A 13,397-nucleotide genomic window follows, 5' to 3' on the forward strand; every position below is an offset into this window, starting at 1 on the left:
TTTCCGGAAATTGCATAGCAATGCATGTTGATATGAGAAGTTGTGTTGTTTTCTTGCAGGGCAGACAGGGTTGTAGCAGTATGGTATATGGGGTACGTAGGTTACTGTATTGGGTGCAGTTGCTGCCAGGTGAGGCAGGACAGAGTACAGACCTACCTGTACAAGTTTGCTTTAAAGTTACTTGGACTAAGCTACACCAGTCAGTAAGCGGGGAAGAGGGGAGAGACGGGTCCTATGAGGTACAGGGCATGGCACAAATCAATATTTGCAAACTTTCAGGGGGCATGTGGGTGAGGCACAGGGGGAATTCTTTGTTAAAATGATTACCACAATATTATTCGGCTATTGCTGATAATAATGGAATGCCTTACATAACTGTTCTCTCTTGGAATGTCCGGGGGCTTAACGATGCACGGAAAGGCAGAAATGTTATAGCTCACCTGGAACGCCAGCAGGTGCACATAGCACAATTACAAGAGACTCACCTGGCACACCGACTGGCTCATGCCTTTGCGGGCAAATGGGCGGCTGTTAGGGTATTCTCTTCCTACTCCTCTTATTCCAGGGGCACTGTTATTCTGATCAAGAAGACCGTACATTTTACAAAGCTTGGTGAATTCAGTGATGCAGAGGGCAGATATGCCATACTATGGGGAAGGCTTGGTACCAACACAATTACCATTGTTAACTGCTATGCACCTAATGTAGATACACCAGAGTTTTTTACAATATTGTGGGGGAAAGTTGTCGATATTGGTTCAATGCACATACTTTGGGTGGGGATTTCCATATTGCACTGATACCTGCATTGGACAGAGCAGATGGCTATGCGCAATATAATAGGAAATCCAGAGACGTACTATGTGTTATTATAGAGGAGGGAGGCTTAATTGACAGCTGACGATTTTTACATCCTGGAAAGAAAGAAGGTACACATTTCACATCCCATACCAACTCATGGGCCCGGCTTGAATACTGTCTCCTCTCCAAAGGTCTCAGCATAGACATAGGTAAGGCCCTTCACTTAGCCAGGACTTACTCGGATCACTGCCCCGTGCTAGTGCAATTGAAACTTCCAGGATATGACGGAGTTAGGCCCATGTGGAAATTGCAACCCACAGCCCTGCTGGATAATGTCTTCAGCATGGAACTGGGAGAGGAAATTACTAGTTTTTTCCCTCGAAATAAAGGATCAGTGAATAGTGTGGAAACAATATGGGAGGCGTTTAAGGTCACAGTGAGAGGGTTCTGTATAGCTAAAAGCTTAGGGATATTGAGGGACATTAGGGGCACTATACGTACACTGGAGCGAGAGCTGAAGGCATTGGATGCGCAGATGGTAAGGACTAGTGATGGGAGACTCCATAAAGAATTTAGGCAGAAACTGTCAGCATTTGAAGTAGAAGCGGACAGAGAGGTGAAGTTCAGAGGGAAACACTGGTATAAGTGAAATGTCCAGCTAACTATAACATGTATGAAACCTATGGTTTTTTTCAGTGAATTTCCAAGGTTTTTTAAATGCTAATTCCTAACTATAACGTGTGTTAAACCTAATTTTTTTCATTGAATTTGCAAGGTTTTTTAAATGCTAATTCCTAACTATAACATGACTGAAACCTATGGTTTTTTCAGTGAATGTATATATGCACTGGAAAACTAAACACCCACTTCCTTTACAAAGAAATGGAAAGCTTGCATCTCTGCAACCTCTCTAATTTTTCACCTTAGTGATCTTCCACTCAATCAACACAACAACCACAAATACACACACCTACTTGCTACCATTCTTCGCTGAGCTTATCAATTATGTTTCTTTAATTCAAATTCAAAGTGTAGGCCATTTATTCAGCCTTCATGGTAACTACGACCCATGAATAGCAGTGGTTAATTTGCACACTTCCGTCCTTTCTTGCGTCTTTTCTACCACACACTGGGGCAGGTTTACAAGCCCATTGCGCCACTTTTGCATAATTTTTCTCACGAGCTTGTAAATCTGCTGAACTGTGTGTACTTTGTGCACTAGCTTTCTTCCTTAGATATAGTACTAGTTTCTCTTGCTCCCACTGCAGAATCCAACACCCTATCTGTGTAATGGCCTGGAAATTCAAAGATCCTCTTCACTGACAATGCAGTGGGTAGTTTGCTTCTCTCCAGCCTTTCTTATTTTTCACGTTTTTCATCTTCCACTCAATCCACACATCATCCACACATACACACATCTAATTACTGCATTCCTTACCTGTGAATATCAACTATTCTTTTATTTTATATTCATATTAAAAGTGTAAGCCCTTTATCGAGCCTTTTTGTTGTAACTACTCTTCCAGGAATTCTGCTCATACAGAGAACTATGCATAAAGACTTACGGTGTACCAAAACCCACCTTACTACTCAAACCCCCTACCAGACTAGCAATCAGTCACTCATTGTTTCTTCGCCCTAGAGCAAAAACACCAATAACTAGTCAACCCAGAACATGCGACTTAAATTACATGAAGTAAACTGGATAACAAGAGCACTCTTTCATTATAGTCTTACACCAGTCCAAAACAAGATGTAAATAAAGACACATGCAACTTTGAAATGTTTATTTCTAATGCCATAATCTCATGCACAGTACCTTAGATAATACACCAAGCATATTATCAGAAACAAGGTTGTCAGCATTGTTACGATTCTATCAAATACAAACGGAAAAAGCATCCTATAATGTTAAAGGTAAACAAATTAAAAATATACCTACATTTCACCCTCCCTACCTAACAGATTAGTTTATAACTACACAAAGTCTCATAGGAATACATGGGTGGACCCATACCTCTGGTAGTCAGCAGTAGTGCATCACATTCAGTGCTCCACAAACTGTCAAGATATGAATGTTCTCCAACTGTGTGTAACTTTGCCTCCACAATGCATTAAGAAACGCCCAAGTATCAGAGGTGGCCACAGCTGCATATGTGTTATGGCTCGAACGTGCGAGGATCATTCTGAATAAAAGACACAGTATTCAAGATAACCTTGATGTTCCATGCTCTCACTATACACACAAAACTAGCGAGGCAGTTTACAAATCTAGCATACCAAATTATTCTCATATAAACCAAAATACTCAACGTTCTCTAAACAATATCAAAAATACGTGTGGTGTGCAAAGCAGAGCAGGAAAGCAAAAATAGCGTGTAAGCTTCTAATAAACACATGCTAACTTAACAGGGTGTGACTGCAAGGCTCAGCCCCACGGCACCCTTCCTTAATCGAAGCATGTGATATAAACGTGGGCGAATTAGAAACACAGAGTCCAAGCCTAAAAAGCAGAGTCAAGTTCACATTTCCCCAAAAAATGATTCGCTCTTTGATAGAAAGCAGTAGCTAGATAATAAAGGATACGTACAAAAATCATAGAGTCTTAATCCAACAGCGTGTAAGCACAGTATGTAGCAACAGCCTCCAAGAGGAAGTCATTGTTCTCATCTGAAAACATTTCAGCCATCCAATTCAATAGTGGGAATGAACATACATCTTCCTCAACAACAGGAGCCTCTATCACCATCAGAGGAAAACTCGGGTCATCTTCAATGTAACTGCGTGCCAAGAAGTCATGCGCCACTGCAAAAACATTCCAACGTCCCATTATTCCATGTATCGCTGCTAAGGCCATAATCCCACCGCCAGAACAGAGCAATTCATGAGCAACTAAGGGACTCATCAGCTGATCATAATCCATGATGGGAGACACCGTACTGCAGAGACACAAATCCAGGGCCCAGTCAAAATCGCAACTCAGGCAATGGAACACAGGTTGAACGCATGTGAAAAAGGAGAATCGAAACGATCATCCATAAGCTGCACTCAATGTAGCCAGAGGCAGCGCTCCGTAATGACTAAACATTTGGTTCCGGACCAGCAACAACAGGGACATATTCTCGTCTGCTGCAAGATGTGCATCGATATTTAAGTAAACAAATTAATACAAGCAGACCGGCAACTAATGTGAGAATTAAGGAGAATCCACCAAAGATGCTGGAAAAAATCTAATGGAAAAACACCGACAAGACACCAAATATACTTTCTACAGAAGTCACAAGGCCACTGCTTCTAACTTTAAAAAAGTAAGGTAACCCCATAGTCAAGGACACATTAAAGATACTCTAAATTAACTCCCCAAAATTCAAGAGCACGTCTGTATTTAATAAATTATGCACTTCTGTGCGGGTGTTTGCTACATGAAGGACAAATGTTTCTGTAGCAGATATAACAGCAACCTCTTTTTGAGACAATAGCGCTCTTATACGACTCATTTCAAGGTCGAAATCAAGGTCGAAATCGACAGCCAGATGGAAACATTCAGCTTCCCATGCAGAGGAGTTAACACACCTTTTTTCAATCAAACCACACGCTCAGTTACCGTAATCATGTAGGAGATGCCTGCTAACATTGCACAACAATCTCCATTATTTCAAAGTAAATAACTCCCGTTTCCAGTAAACTGAACGTTGTTATGATAACAGGTGTCAGACTACCTTTCCAAACTCAGTCCAAATTAGACGCATCTTGTTTACAGGAGCCATGCAATTGTATGTGTCTACAAATTAAGCAGTGATCTGCTGCTATTGTGCAATCCTCGCCATTCAGATAGACTTCTTTTACCTCCCTCAGGCACCTATATGTAAATGGTAATAACCAAGCTTCATGGACATAACCGCTGCCTAAACATCCATATCTGCCTATAGCATAGTATTTCATGCAAACCTCAAACTTAAACAGGTTAACACCTTCATTGCAGTGGCTATTCCGCCGCAGCGCTAAGGGGGCGTGGCAGCCGCGCAGCACGACCATGCTGGTGACGGAACCGCTCTGTCACCAGCCTCGGTTGAGCTGTGCTCATGACGGAGCGGTTCCGTCATGCCCCGCCCACTCAATGGAACGCCCAGCGCAGGCGCGGAATCCGCGCCACGCAGGCGCGATGAGCGGGCCATGACGGAACTGCTCCGTCATCAGCACAGTGCTACCGCGGCTGATGATGGAGCTGTTCCGTCATCAGCATCGAAGGAGTTAAAAAATAACGTTATGATACTGTGGATAAGCCACACGCCTGAATTGGATCTCCAAAGACTGACCACTTCTAACCATTCTCATAGCGCGCCCTATGCTCTGATTTGACAGTGAGAGAGTGATCGCACCATAGTTTGTACTGCTAATCATTCTCAGCATACGCTACGAATACGCTTTGACGTTACGCGTCGCATCAAATCTTCTGTGTGACATCATGTACGGTGCCCCGTATGCGAAACACGAGAATGTTTTTAATTGTTTAAAAAAAAAACATATATTCATGTATTTAATGAACATACTAACAAAAGACTTAATCTAGGATAATTATGAAATCATTTTCTTAAAACTTTTAAAAATCGTATATTACTTCTATATTGTATGAGTGGAACTGCGTGGCCCTCCGCGTGCTGCCCTAGACTCCACTTCGCCCAGACCCGGTTCATAAGCACGCGTGATCGTCACCACAAAACCATTAGCACGCATATCGCTTTACCACACATGCTTTTACAACTAGTATGCATTTAGCACGCATAATAAACGCATAATCTTAATAATATTTTTTTCTTGACGAGCACGTGTTCTAATGGCTGTGGCTTACGTCCTTCAAATTAGTTTCTAGGTATACGAGTGACCAAGTCTGATAAGATCGGAGGCCAAGGACAAACACCGTAGTGTCTGTGGCAAGAAATCTCATTGATCACAGTGAAAATATGCACAAGGTAAAATGAAAGTAACAGGTATAATAAAAACAATGGAGGAAAACTACTAAAATGGCGGTTGAATGGAGAATGTAATCAACGTTTGGCGCCCCACACTACATTTCAAATAAATATACATACAATATGTTTATTAATATATTACAAAAGTATAGCACCGGATGACACACACGACCCAGGAAAACAAAGCAGCAAATTTAATACCTAAAACTAGGAGAGATTTGCTTGGCGAACTTGAAGAAAAAGAAAAAAAAAAGTGCACTTGCAAACAAGGCTGCGCATGCGTAGAGAGTACAACTGATGCAGGGAAAAAAAACGGAAAGTTTTACATACTTTCATGGAAATATAGCTCTAAAAATTGCCCCTGGAATTTGCCCCCAAGACCTAATGAATAAAACAGACTTCTAGTTTTTTTTCCCTTTTCCACGGCATACGAGTACCATACACCGCAAATTTTTAGTTTAAAAAAAATAAAAATTGACCCTAAAATTGACAGTTGACAGCCAATCAGCAAGTAGCTCGCGCTCGTAATTGAACGGATCTCCGTCTGCGTGTAGAATTCTGTCTCTAGATATCGCTATGATTTTACTTGTGATTTTCTCAGAAACTACTGAACGGATATACACCATTTAACAAACAGCACAATCTGCGAACCAAACTCTATCTTTTTGCCAAATTTGGTGTAATTCCGTTCAGCCGTTCGGGCTGTAGCCCTGCCTAAAGGTCCCTATGAACATTGCATGGGGAAAACACGTTTTGGGACCCCCCTTTTTTCTCAGCCCCGCTTGACGAATCACCCCCAAACTTTCAGGGAAGGACCGGAACTGAACAGGCCATTTTCTTCGAGAAATTCGTGAACATTCGTCTACCGCAAAAGTTATTCCAAATAGAATGTTGTGGATTTCCTATGGAAAGTAGGTCCTAACTATAACTACCTACTGGCAATCGCCAGTAGGTAATATGTATATATATATATATATATATATATATATATATATATATAAAGCCATGTGCGGTTAAGGGATATACATAGTAAAGGCATTGCGTGGTAAAAGCATGACGTGGTAAATGAAAAATGGTCAAGACCTGCATTGTAAAATCATACAACCCTCTTTGTACCGCAGCAGGGGCACACCACAAGCCCCCGCACTGCGGGGGGGCCCGCGCTCCAGGGGCCCCCTCGGCAACCGCGCAGACAACACAGTGGCGTAACGTAACTTGAGGGGGCCCCCCTGAAAGGTTTGTGGAGGGGCCCCCTCCAAGCTCAATCAGGAGCTCTCTGGCCGGGGTACTGTGCTGAGGGTGCCCCCTCACAGCGAGGGTTGCGGGGTCCTATGTTACGCCACTGGACGGGCCCTTCAAGGGTTTGGGGCCACCCTGTGCCACTGGGGCCTGCATAAAGTCATTTTTTGGGGGGCGTGAATTTCACTGCTTTATAATCTTGATTCCAACCCCATGACTCTTACATTCACATCCAGAAACTCCCTGCACAAGTATCTCACTCTTTCAGGTTCTTTTTCCCTTTCTGCTTTCTTTTTTGTCACTGTTTTTTGTCTTTTTCCTTTCTCCTTCTTTCCCCCTTTAATGTTTTTCTCTCTTTTGCTCTGGATCAAAGACTGATGGAGAAAAACAAGTGCTGTCCCCAAAAGTTAATACCTGTGGGCCCCATCGGTTCATCTTAAGAACTAGAAATACACTTTTATTTTTCTATCCATTTTAGGTGACATTTAGGCACCAATATGTCTTATATTTGTACCTAAAATTAGCATTTAGCACGTGTACACTTGCATTGAATTCTTTTATGTATCTTGGAAAATCCATTTATAGGTTTTTCTTCTTCTGGGTCGATTTTTATCTCAGGCTGCAAGAATATAGCAAAGCTGCTATCCAGAATAAGTACCTCTTTCAAAATAGATTTTGTTTTTAATACAATTTGGAGAGATCTGATAATTTGTAACAAGCGATAATATTACATTTATCTTAAAATGTACGTGATGGCTTTATGGACATTTTATTGTTAATATCCAAAATAAAACTTTCTGAACAAACCTTCGTTGCCTTTCAGCTCGGTTAGTACTATGCAAACAGCAAATACATACATATATACCAAGCCATCCATAAGGGGGCTGTTGGGATCCTCATCCATTAGGCCACAATTTAGAAATAATTCTCCCTGAGCACTGTACAACACAACAAATTAGACAGTCTAGTATTTCCAGACAGGTACAATTGAAAGCATCCCCTATCTTATCAAAAAATATCACAAGATATAAATCAAATTGAATCAGGAGACAATCATCAATAAATCGTCCCCAATATTAAATATGGTCAATCCATTTACTCATCAAAAACATAAGCTAGAAAGAGGGTCCCAGGGCATGTTTATAGACCTAAACATAGACACAGCCCCCAAGGGATACACTTGCACAAACAACAAGTGTCTATGGGTCTGCAAAATCAACTATGCTTCCCGTTAAAGAACATAAATTGCTCAAAAACAAATCATGAAAAGTAGCATGCTCCAGTGTGTCCTTAAGGCACAGCAAGATATCACCAGGGTATTAAAAGTACCCATCAGTTACCGTTCGAACCCGCCCTTGTCATCATATGGGTCTCCTCACACCAAGGAGACTATGCTTGCAGCCACTTGGTATTGGGGTGGTTGCCGCTAAACCATTGAGAATAGAATTACATTCAGGGGTATCGAGCAAAAGTGTGTTTAGATAACTGAATTGCAGTGCGTGAATAGGTGAGAGTGAAAAAGTAGTGATGTATATAAAATTGGAGAGAAGAGAGAAAAATGAGAAGTTTAATAATGTCTCTCAAACTTCCAACGTCGAAAAACAGTGCAGAATAGTAGCAGATTCAACAAATAACTGCCTTCCAAAATCATGGGTCAACATGTTTCAGCAGAAGTGGATACTAATTGTCCACTGCTTTCATCAGGACCACATTATCGCTACTGCAAGAAAGGTAGAAAAATTAAATGTGATACAAATGGTAACCATGTCACCTGGTAGTCCTAGGTCATGGAAAATTTCCTCCAGGAAACTGAGTGTTAGTCCAGAGGAGCAGACATGCCAAGAACAGGACGCAAGGAAAGAAAGAACAAACAATGATGTCATCATTAGTAGAAACATCTATTGATAGCTAAAAATGCTGGTTATTCTCTGTCTGTCATACGAGTATACATAAACCCCATACTTGAGGTATAAATTTGCTTACCTTTTAGGTAGGAGGATAAAGCATCACCTCACCTGACTGCAGCTCAGGTAAGTGGAGCACCGCTCTGATAAAAGCAAAGGATTATCAATCAGGGGTCTTTGGTGTAAATGCCCATTTTATTTAGTGTACAATGAATCATCTAGTGGACTTCTTACAAAAAATCTGTATAAATATATCTCCCCCACAGTGTTTGTCAGATCATATGGGACAGCTTGTCATGTGTCTCTTTGGTTAGAGGAGATATTACATAGAGACACTCACCTTGAAGATCTAGGACTGATTTGCATTGTACTCTGAGCCCTTTCTCTTCAGGTGATGAAATCCACCCTAGTAGTTGTTATTCGCTCATTAGTGTCTTTCACCACCTTCAATATTTATCAGCATAGATGGCGAAATTCTACTCGTCTTTAGCAAACAGTGCTCGTAATTACGCAGCCTGCCTCTACTGCCAACGCATTTAAAATAGAAACGTATACGCAGGAGGGCGGTTTTGCTTACAGAACGAATCACTCATTCAGCTATCAGACCGCGAAAAAAGCTGTGTGCACTGACCTGTCCGTCGGTTCTCCTGGCGTCCCTCTGAGCTGACTCTGGGAGGTACCCAGAAGCGCTGCGACGCCATTTTTATTTCGAGCATCTGGAAAACAACACGAGGGTCGCGTGGAAACTCTGCTCACGTGGAAAACCCGGGACCCTGGGAAATGTAGTCAAAGGTGCAACGTGTGCCTTCGCCTATTTTATTCAAAAAAAATTGTTATTAAGAAAGTTGCGTTCGCATCTGAAAAATGATTCAAAGGTATTGCTACATATCTATCTGTAGATAGTGCGAAATAAAGCTGCTCATTTTAAATCTCTAAATGTTTACGTTATGCGCTACCCCTTTGGTTGACACAGATGCGCTGGTCGTGTATTCACTAAAATTGTAGGCGTCTCCACATCTGCCATTCCACGAAGCATTCGGCGTGTCCATGGAGACCACTGTGGGAGAAATCTGGCATAATCACGCAATCGGCGGCATTCTCTCAGATATTCTATAGTGATGTAGTCAAACTAGCCTATTACGACCGCACTCCTATGCCTAATCTTCCTTACTGGATCTACAGGTAAAAAATCAAAATAATACTGATAATATTAATGGAAAATGCCCCGTATGGTTAAGCATTTTTCAGATGCGAACGCAACTTTCTTAATAACAATTTTTTTGAATAAAATAGGCGAAGGCACACGTTGCACCTTTGACTACATTTCCCAGGGTCCCAGGTTTACCTCTTGAGCCGCGTTCCACGTGACCCTTGTGGTGTTTTCTGGATGCTGGAAATAAAAATGGCGTAGCGGCGCTTCTGGGTACCTCCCTGAGTCAGCTCAGAGGGATGTCAAGAGAACCGACGGACAGGTCAGTGCACACAACTTTTTTCGCGGTCTGACAGCTGAATGAGTGATTCGTTCTGTTAGCAAAACCGCCCTCCTGTGTCTACGTTTCTATTTTAAATGCGTGGCAGTAGAGGCAGGCTGCGTAATTATGAGCACTGTTTGCTAAAGACGAGTAGAATTTCGCCATCTATGCTGATAAATATTGAAGGTGGTGAAAGACACTAATGAGCGAATAACAACTACTAGGGTGGATTTCATCACCTGAAGAGAAAGTGCTCACAGTACAATGTAGATCAGTCCTAGATCTTCAAGGTGAGTGTCTCTATGTAATATCTCCTCTAACCAAAGAGACACATGACAAGCTGTCCCATATGATCTGACAAACACTGTGGGGGAGATATATTTATACAGATTTTTTGTAAGAAGTCCACTAGATGATTCATTGTACACTAAATAAAATGGGCATTTACACCAAAGACCCCTGATTGATAATCCTTTGCTTTTATCAGAGCGGTGCTCCACTTACCTGAGCTGCAGTCAGGTGAGGTGATGCTTTATCCTCCTACCTAAAAGGTAAGCGAATTTATACCTCAAGTATGGGGTTTATGTATACTCGTATGACAGACAGAGAATAACCAGCATTTTTAGCTATCAATAGATGTTTCTACTAATGATGACATCATTGTTTGTTCTTTCTTTCCTTGCGTCCTGTTCTTGGCATGTCTGCTCCTCTGGACTAACACTCAGTTTCCTGGAGGAAATTTTCCATGACATAGGACTACCAGGTGACATGGTTACCATTTTGTATCACTTTTAATTTTTCTCACTTTCTTGCAGTAGCAATAATGTGGTCCTGATGAAAGCAGTGGACAATTAGTATCCACTTTTGCTGAAACATATTGACCCATGATTTTGGAAGGCAGTTATTTGTTGAATCTGCTACTATTTTGCACTGTTTTTAAAGGTTGGAAGTTTGAGAGACATAATTAAACTTCTCATTTTTCTCTCTTCTCTCCAATTTTATATACATCACTACTTTTTCACTCTCACCTATTCACGCACTGCAATTCAGTTATCTAAACACACTTTTGCTCGATACCCCTGAATGTAATTCTATTCTCAATGGCTTAGTGGCAACCACCCCAATATCAAGTGGCTGCAAGCATTGTCTCCTTGGTGTGAGGAGACCCATATGAGGACAAGGGCGGTTTCGAGCGGTAACTGATGGGTACTTTTAATACCCTGGTGATATCTTGATGTGCCTTAAGGACACACACAGGAGGATGCTACTTTTCATGATTTATTTTTGAGCAATTTATGTTCTTTAACAGGACGCTTAGTTGATTTTGCAGACCCATAGACACTTGTAGTTTGTGCAAGTCAATCCATTTACTCCCCTTTGGGCCCCAGATCCACTCCGCCTCAAACCACTCCATAAAGAGGTTGGCAAAAGACGGAGCGAATCTGGAACCCATCGCGGTACCAAGCTTCTGTTTGTACCATATCTCATCAAATAAGAAGACATTATTTTCTAGTACAATCTTCGTCATTTCTAATAGCATCTTAGTATGGTTGTATAGTTCTGCTGGTCTTTTATTCAAGAAGCTCTTCAAAGCAGTCAGTCCCAGGTCATGATCTATGTTAGTATATAGTGATACTACATCTAATGTAGCAAGTATCATACTTTGTTCCCACACAATCAATGTCACTCATCAAGTTTAAGATATGTTTAGTATCCTCTATGTGAGAGGGCAGATTCTGCACATGTGGTCTCAAATAGATATCAATATACTGTGAAATCTTCTCTGTTGGTCCCCCTATCCCGGAGATAATTGGTCTCCCAGGTGGCCTCTGTCTATTCTGGTGCACCTTGGGCAAACAATATAAACAGGAGAACCGTGGAAATTCAACACTTAAATACATGTACTCATCATAATCAAGTAAGGATTGATCATACCATTCCTTCAATTTACAATTAATCTTGTTCGTAACCAATTGCAGAGGATTAGCTATCACTCTCTCATAATATTTATCATCATTAAGTTGAGATAAAACTTCCAGATTACAATCATGTTTATTTAGTACAACAATGTTGCCACCTTTGTCTGCCATTTTTATAATCACATCTGAGTTATTTGTTAGAATCCTCAATGCCTCTCTTTCTTTCCTATTCAAGTTATCTCTGCTAGGCAATCTATTCTTCTTCTTAATGTCTAGAGCGATAAATCTATCAATCTCCAAATTAACTACTCTATAAGAGGAATCTATCACATTGCCTGAGGATAATTGGGGGGTCCACTGTGACTTGGTTTTCAAACCACTACCCTCAAGGCAATTTTGATTAATCTCCAAATCCTCTAATAATTGAGACATCGTCATCGGATCTTCCTCACTCTCCGTTAGAGAAAACAGTAGTTTAGTATCATACATTTCTTGAATAGAAAGGTTGCTTTGCTCTGTTTTTTTAATAATAGATCTGGTCACATTTGTTTGATTTGCAAAGTGTTTCTTTATTTTAAGCAGCCTGACAAATCTGTACAAGTCTACTTTAGTCAGGTACTAATCCATTTTCGCTACGGGACAACAACTTAAACCTTTCTTCAATACAGATACCATTTCTGGTGATAATTCAAGTGAGGAAAGATTGATGATCTCTATCTCATTCATACTATCAGCAGTTACTTTTAGTTCTTCCATGATCGAGTTCTTATTCCTTGTCTTATTTTTGCATCTTCCTTTCCCTCTTGTTCCTCTCCTGGTCTTAATCCTCCTGTCTCTCGAAATCTCACCCCTGCTTCTCGATTGCCAATCCTTATACGTCGTACCTCTTGTAAAAAATTGTTCTCACTAGATGTAATCGATTGTCCTTCAGCTATTTCCTCATTTTCACTGCTAGAGACATTACTTGATGAAGAATGTACATCACTCACACTAGAAATATCACCCTTCTTTTTAGGTGACTGACCTATTCAGCAACTTGAGTGCTGGATCCTCAATAGGTACAGCTATCGGTACTACTAAGAATCCTAAACA

This window comes from Lissotriton vulgaris, chromosome 8 (genome assembly GCF_964263255.1).
Source record: "Lissotriton vulgaris chromosome 8, aLisVul1.2, whole genome shotgun sequence".
Taxonomy (NCBI): Eukaryota; Metazoa; Chordata; class Amphibia; order Caudata; family Salamandridae; genus Lissotriton; species Lissotriton vulgaris.